This window comes from Perca flavescens, chromosome 15 (genome assembly GCF_004354835.1).
Source record: "Perca flavescens isolate YP-PL-M2 chromosome 15, PFLA_1.0, whole genome shotgun sequence".
In the NCBI taxonomy this organism is placed as follows: domain Eukaryota; kingdom Metazoa; phylum Chordata; class Actinopteri; order Perciformes; family Percidae; genus Perca; species Perca flavescens.
The window spans coordinates 31,388,463-31,396,987 of NC_041345.1; positions in this window are offsets into that span (position 1 = coordinate 31,388,463).

Genomic DNA, 8,525 nt, shown 5'->3' on the forward strand with positions numbered 1-8,525 from the left:
ACACTGGTCCATGCACACGGTGCAGCTCAACAGGTGTACTTCAGCCCCACCTGGAAGAAGGGAAACTGAAACAAAATACTTGTTTTTTTTCTGTTCAATTTGCTTTGTATTGATTTCATAAGGGTAAAAATAAATAACTGCTATTTTAAATAGTGTTTTATTATAGGAGTGGAATTGTACTTACAACTTTCTATACATATATATATATATATATATATATATATATATATATACATATATATGAATGTTATTGTTAAAATAATGTTATAAGAATTTAAAACATCTGAAAAACATGCAACAGTGATGTAAAAACTGATACAAACAATCCAGTTTCTTTTGTTTTTCAGTTATATTACAGTTTAGGTTTTACAATTGCCTCTAACATGTCTGAAATTAGCCAAATCCCCAGGAACATGGTTAACCAAACGAGGACAAATTACAAAGTGGGGTCATTAAATACCAGTTGTAAATACACACATACTGTCCGTCATATGTCGTTCAATCTAGCTAGCTAAACTACTGATTTAAAGAAAAGCTATTTGTTTACAGACATCAAGCTAGGCTAGCGCCATATGCTATGTGCTTAATTTATGTTACTCACCCTCATAGTTGTGTAGCTACGTAACTTGATATGTCCCACTTCAAAGCTTTCTCCCATTTCCTGATGGGTGCAGGTGAAAGACCGTCGACCATTCTGTGCACATTATTGACATATACTAATAATAAAGCGATGGACGGCGGGGTTAAATAAACTTGGGTTACAGACCCATGGTTACAGAGGAGCTAGCCGCAACGGATGTTCTCACATAAAACAAACGCACCCTCAACGGGGCAGGGATCATTTCATTGGTCAACACTATACCTGGCATTCTATTGGTTGTGGAATTTTGATAGTGTTGTAACACAGAAAAATCCAAGCGCGCAGGAGAGATCCGAGAGCAGCAGATTTGCAAGCGCGCAGAATCAGGCTGAGTGCGAGGAGAAGGTTCAAAGCTGAGAGCAGGAAATCTGTCCACAGAACAACACATCTGAGTCCGAGCACAAAGTTTGAGCACAAGCAGAGCAAATCCAAGCACGAGCATGACCATTTGAGTGTGAGAGCAAGGTTTTTGAGGGAAATTATTACAAAATCTGAACGTAATACCAGTGAGAAATGCTCTCAAATTGAAAGAATGCGCTCTTGAATAAAGATAGGAATATAACTCCATACAGGCAGCTCTCCCCCCTTGTGTCTGTGCTCTGCAGCTTCGCTCATTTTAAACCAACCAATCAGCGCGCTGTTCATCTAAATATTCATGAGCATACCATATAAGGGAGAAAACCTCTTGTTTCATTCTAAGACTATTTCACAGAGTTGCATTAGGGCACATAGAACAGCACCCGGGCAATTTTCAGTCCAACCAATGTTACACACCCTATTCGGAGACCTTAAAGGTGCTCTAAGCGATGTTGGGTGACGTTACTTCTTGTTGACGTTCAAAGTATTTTCAAACAAAATGGAGACTAGCTCGCTCCTCCCTCCTCCTCATCCCGTCCCCTCTCTTCTGTGCTTCAGCGCAATATTTAACACCCCCCCACCAAATCCATCTTGTCCGTTATTAGCTGAATGCTGTAACACGGTTTGCGTATGTTTGCATGGTCCAGAGGGGTATTGCACAAAACCAGGATAAGGGATTAAGCCGGGATATTCAGGTTATCCTGGATGAATTTAGCTTTGACTTGGTTGCACAAAAGCAGGTTGAATTAAACCCAGCCAAGTAACCATGGCGATTTATTCTTTGCAGCTAGCCTGGTCCAGAGCAGGCTAACAGGCAGGCTAAGATTAATCCTGGAGTCTTACGTGTTAAATCAGCTGCCACTCTGATCCAAAATAAACGTGTTTAACAGTCATTCCGTTGTCTTCTGAATGTGTTCTGCTTCATTTTATTAACATGCAGTTGTTGAGATGGTAATGGTAAAAAGTGGGACGAGGAAATGGGCTTTTCCTCAGTTGCTGTCCCTGTGAAATGTGCTCCCGCCCGTGGAGGAGGCAGGAGGATCCTCCCACACCGTGCAGCGGACTCCAAAAGGGGACTTTTAGCGTGAATAACGACGACAATGGCACCTGATCAAGCGTCCTTTTTTACCAAATGGGAGTGAGAATGTGTTGGAATGCCACAAAGCTTCTTAATCATTTTATTTTGGGGCTGTCATTGTCATCTTGGGAGTGAGAAAAAAAAACATGAATAATAACAGGCTACATTGTTTTACAGATATGCTTACAGTGTGTATTGAAGTCACTTCTTTTTCTAGTTTTTGTCCAGTCAAGCTTGTTCTGTATGAACATTAATTGTAGAAGGATATTTAGAATTAGACATAGCTTATGGAGATCTGTGCATATGGTTGTAAAACATATTGTCGCATTATGAATAAGCTTTGAAATTAAGCCTAGTCCTTATAAATTTCCCAGGAACAAGAATTATTTTTTATTTATTTATATAGTGCTTTACAGGCTACTCAAAGACACTTTACACTAAAACCAGCACATTTAGTACATAAAAACAGATACAGCAATAAAACCAACACATAAAACAAGCATATTAAAGCAATTAAAACGTGGAGTGACTAATAGGCCTAGATTTTTTTTTAAATCCATACGTATTCAGTCAGTCCGCTATTGTCTGTCGGGCTTTTTTTCCGTTTCATAACAGACGTATTTCCCTTTTTGCATATTATATGTTTCACCTCCTCGTAAATTTCCATTAGAAGCTGCTGCTCAGCGGGTGAAACATATGCTGCACACGTCTTTTCCATTTCTGCATCAGTAAATCTGTGATCGATACCGTGGTCTATTTAAGAAATCCGTGAACGTGCACTTATCCCAGCTATGTACACCTGGCTTGACATAGCTTCACCTACTTATCCTGGCTCGGCAAACGTGCAACCGATTAAGCCGCGATGAGTGGATCACACTAAGTCAAGCTGCGCTTTTTCATTTATCCTGGATTTCTTTATTCTACTTTTGTGCAATAGGCCCCAGGTTGGACCACTTTGTTTTTGTTGGCATGTGTGGAGCCTAGGCTGTCTACAGAGACCAAGTTTTTTTACAGTGTTTTTATGGGACCGGCAGTTCGCGGATAATGAGGATATGTGACAAAAAATGTTGTAGCCTAAAAAACGCGTGACATCGCTTAGAGTATCTTTAAGGAACAGTGTGAAATACCCTATCTAATCATTCTATCACCCCTTTAAAGGGTGATACAATATATAAATAAAGCAGTCTCTCCTGCTCTGATTGTATTAGGCTAATGACTGAAATAAATGTCAATAAAGTCATTATCGACTAGTCAACGTCGTTTTGACATCAGATTTGAATTTAAAAAATCTGAATTCATGCAACCCCTAGTTTTTAGTGACAAAACCACATGATCAGCAACTAGTTGACTTCAAGCTAAAGTCGACAGTGCAACCCCTAGTACCTACAGTTTGTGTTTAATCAGAGCTGTTGGACTTATGATGTATGATGTGATGACTGTCCATCTGATGTATCTGATCCGTCTGATCTATTTGATTCACCACCTTTTATCATCACAGTAGTCGTCCTGCTGCTGTTGGTGATCTCTGCCCTTTACTTCTACTACAAGGTACGGACACACGCCTGTTGTTTAGACCACAGTAAAAATAATGGATGAAGCTTCTGGGTCTTAAAGGTGATGCTAATGTCAATATTTACAGACTTTTTTCCTAACCTGGGGTCACCAAAGCTTTGCGGGGGGTCATGAAGCCTTCTTATCTTTCAGGGGTGTAAGGGTTAGGGTTATTCACAGGAAACAATCTGCTGAACTCATCCAAATCACTCGTTTTATACAAAATTCCTGTAGTTATCCATCCATCCATCCATCCAATCAGTTGTTTTGGACTGTTGTTATTGTTTTTGTTGTTGCATTGCATATTATCTGAAATATCCATAACATATTGTAGTCAGTTTACTGAATGATAGAAAATGGCTTCCTTAAGGAAAACTGTTGGGAACCACTGTTTTAGACCACTGTTTGTTGAACTGAAGAGAGGGGAGATGATGCATCTGTGTGCTGTTACTGTATGTGTCTCCAGGCCTGTAGGGGGAAGCAGTCAGACAGAGAGGAGGAAATTGAGCTGTACCTGCAGCTGAAGGAGGGCTGACTGAAGAGAAAGGAGCTCACGGAGCAGAGTAGCAAGGATCAGAATATGACTATAAAATGGCATTTTTTTCATTTCTGTTTTCTCGTGATTTTATTTGTTATATGAAATAGAAAATGAAAATCAAAACATGTTTTAAATTCCTCTCATCCCCTTTTCACAATGAAAAGGAAAAAATTGCTTTGTATTTCAATTTTCAATTTTGTATTTTAAAATGAAAATCAAACAACCATTTGTTTTTGGTTTTTTTAATACCCATTTTATGAAAGGAAAATAATCAATTAATGCAACGCTTGTTTCAATCAGTTGACTAATAGATTGGTAAATTAAATTTGTCAAATTCACACTTGTTGAGAGTGAGGATGCTTTTTTCTATCCAATATTTTAAACTGTAACATTGTAATCATTACTTAATCTATCAATGCCATTCCTTACAAATACACTAATACAATTAATGAATGAATAAACTGTATTTTTTATTTTGAAGTTGCAGTCTGAAAAGACATTCATCCACCCAAATTTAATTTCACAATGTTTATTTGCTTCAAATTGGTGCTGAGTAAAAATGCAAATGGCCCATAAATGGTATTATCCCTTGCAATTACTTTGTAGAGTTTGGCTCATGCAGCTCACAGAGACGGGAGTAAGTCACACATGGGCAAGTCACAAGCAAGTCTCAAGTCTTAACCTTCAAGTCTCAAGCAAGTCCAAGTCATTTTTTGTGACAATCAAGTCAAGTCAAGTCATAGCTTTGGTCAAGCAAGTCACAAGTTAAGTCCTACCAAAGTTTCCATTTTTAAACAAGCTAAAGACAGTGATTATGAACTGCTGGAGTTTATATATATAATATATATTATATAATCAAAAGACATTGCGTCCACATACATCTGAAGAGTTGACATCAGATCATGAAATTCCTTCAAACAATTCAAGTATAATGGTTCCTAAGTCAAAAAATATTCTTCAAACATGCCTCACTTTTATGGGACAGAAACACATCCTTTAACCTTTCCTTCTCTTAAAGAACAAAACATATTATTTAAGAGTAGCTGAATCCCACCACCTTTGCTTATCACATGGAATGGAAAGTATATGTAGATATTTGTCAGTGAATGTGTGCGTGTTTGAGAGTGCAAAGTGTGTTGTATGTGTGCCTAGCTTTATTCACATACTTACATTTGCATGTGTGTGTTTATGAGAGAGAGAGAGAGAGAGAGAGGGAGCAGTTTGTGTTGTGTGTGTAGGTGTGCCTAGTTTTACTCGCTCTTACCGATACCTTGAACAAAGAGGGGAGGGTGTGCTTATTCATGGCCAAAAACTGAAGGGAGTTCTGTGCATCACAAACGTCCAAATAGTGGTTCAGCTGAATATGGGGACTGGAACCCAAATCTCTCCCGATTTGAAGTGTCTGATGAAATTCGATGTCGGAACTTTTTGTACTGCAGACCTTGCAAACTGCTGTTTGTTTCTTCTTTACCTGGTCAGATGTGTAATCCTTATAGCCAAACTTTATTATTTTCTGTGGAGAGGGACATAGGCGCCGATTTATGTTTTCCTCACACGCGCACACCCTTTAAAAAAAAGTGTTGGTGTAACCCACATGACTTTGGGCTAAATACATTTATGTATATATGTATATGTATTGTGGTAATGAATGGGTGAATTAAATCACTAGATACATGAATGTAGACGCAGAGATCATAGACACAGAACCACCTGTTCAGGACTTACCTGAAGATGGAACTCAACCTGATTATGACGATTTACCAGCAAGTAACCCCCTATCTGACAAAGACAAATCACCTGAAAATGAACCTTTACCCGATTGTGACTCACAGGAAAATGTCAATCCATTCTTGGATCATAAAGAAACACTTCGAACGGCAGGTGGTACACCACCAGTTATGATGGATGTATCTGGAGCTAAAGAGGAAACAACGGAAGCTCAGGACACTGTGATATGTCATCAGCCTGAATCAACCCATGAAAAAACTACAGCTCCACCTCGTTGTTCGCAGAGGCATCATGAAAAGCCTGAGAGATTGCAATATCCCAGATTAGGTGATCCATTGCTGGCGGTGGTGAACTCCCTCTTTTAAGGGTTGAGTAATGCGTTCATTATATCCCTGGCAGGATTTGAGAATCCAGATGTGAACTGATTGACACCTTCCCTCTCTGTGAAACGTAGTGCTTCAACTGTTTGTAAAATGCACGCGGACGTGCATACATTCAGGCGGGGAGGGTGTAACCCACATGACTTTGGGCTAAAGAAATGTATGTATATGTGTATATGTATTGTGGTAATGAATGGGTGAATTAAATCACTAGATACATGAATGTAGACAAGTTGCTAGAGACTACATGTAGGTAGAGTGCGTGTCCTCCGCCCCCCGTGCTGGACCACCACCTCGACCCGGTCTCCTGACAGCAGAGGGGCTGGAAAAACAAGCCGAAATAACTTGGTCAATGGCAGAAATAAATCATTCACTTGATAGAGAAACAAAAACCTGAATAATAAATAAAAATGTTGTGCATCATCATGTTTCATGTATTGAATATCATTGCCAAACATAACACTATAGGCTACCTTTTAAAAGCGAGGAATAATATCCTGTCTCCTTCGTATAGCCCCCAGTTGGGGCTGTGCTGGACACTGCTCTCTGGGCATCGGGTCATCTGGTTCCATCACTACATTTATGGCACTGTGTTTTCCTGCGCTAAAACAAAACAATGTTGCAGACCGGCTCATAGAGGTCTTCTAAAAGAGCCAGATCTGCAATTGCTGATAAGTGATCAACTAATGACTTCTCCTTCTCCTGTTAAACTGATTATATGCTGCACCGCAAGTCCACACTGACTCCAAAACTTGCGTACACAAGTTCAGACCAGACGTGAGATTTTTTCGCAGCCTACGCTTACGTTCAAATTGATAAATGCCGAGCTTTGCGTAGGAATCGGCGTACGCCTGTCCTACACCTGTTTTAGGTCGTACGCACGTTTAATAAATGAGGGCCAATGTGTGTGTGTGTGTGTGTGTTTGTGTCTGTGTGTGTGTGCGCCTGCCTGTCTGTCTGTATAAGATCATACGAACCCGTTCTTAAGAATGCGTTGATGCACACAAAGTGTATCAAAACCACGGACCTGAACCGAGCATTTAAATGGTCAAAGGGTGAAAGTGTAATGGAAACATACCAAGAATAGATTACAGGCACCGAGAAGGGGAACCAGTCCACAGACTGAACTTGGGTTGTGTGTGTGTGTGTGTGTGTGTGTGTGTGTGTGTGTGTGTGTGTGTGTGTGTGTGTGTGTGTGTGTGTGTGTGTGTGTGTGTGTGTGTGTGCGCGCAAAATGTTTTTATACAACAAGTATAAAAACAATGTTCATAAATATACATGGATATAAATATACAAGAAATAAAGATAAACACACAGAATTGTTTATTTTTGAATTTTCTTTTCAAAAACACACACAGACACATACACAGACACACACACACACTCACACATAATTGTTTGTGTTTGAATTCTGTGTACATCTGCTGTCAGCTTGTGTTGGAATGTTAGAACTTCCTTTTAAGCCTTTGATCGGTGATGTCACAGAGGTCCTTCAAAACCTCATATACCTCATATATAAATGGAATCAACCTGAGAGGTGTTCTAGTTCTAAGTTCACTGACTGAAAGGAGAAAATCAAAGGCCACAATTCACTCCCACTAAGCACATTTAAACCTCTGTGTTATTGAGTGTCGAAAACAGAACCTTTAAACAGACGGAGCGCAGAAACAATGGCGCTGCAGGACAGTAATGTCAAATTTCTCCAGTTTAGGATAGAGGAGCTCAAGTCCAAAGTTAGAAAACAAGAGCTGCACTTTACTAAATTAAGTCAAACTAACTTTATACAAAGAGACTCTCTAGAGACCAAAGTCAAGGCCCTCGTGAAAGAGCTGAAAACTCACAAGGACAAGGCAGAGGAGTGGAAAAGCCAGCTCCGGTTGAGTCAAGATGAAGTCAAGAACCTCAGCCTCGATAAGGCCGAGCTGATGGAAACATTTCAGGGACTGAGAGCGAAACACACGCAAACCGAGTCAGAACTGCGACAGCAGAAACGTGACAGCGAGACAAACGCCAAGAACACCGTCAAAGAACTGACAGCGAATCATGAGTTTGAAATATCGAGAATGCGAGCGGAGCATGACGGGAGGCTGGCGGAGGTGAAGGCGACGTGCCAACAACAAACGGAGCAGCTAAGGATCGCCGAAGAGCAGGCGGAAAAACAAGACGCCGAGTTGAAAGAGCTTCGAGCTACGCTGCCCCGAGTGGAGACGGAGTACAAAGACAGAGTGGAGGACTTACGCAAACAGCTCCAAG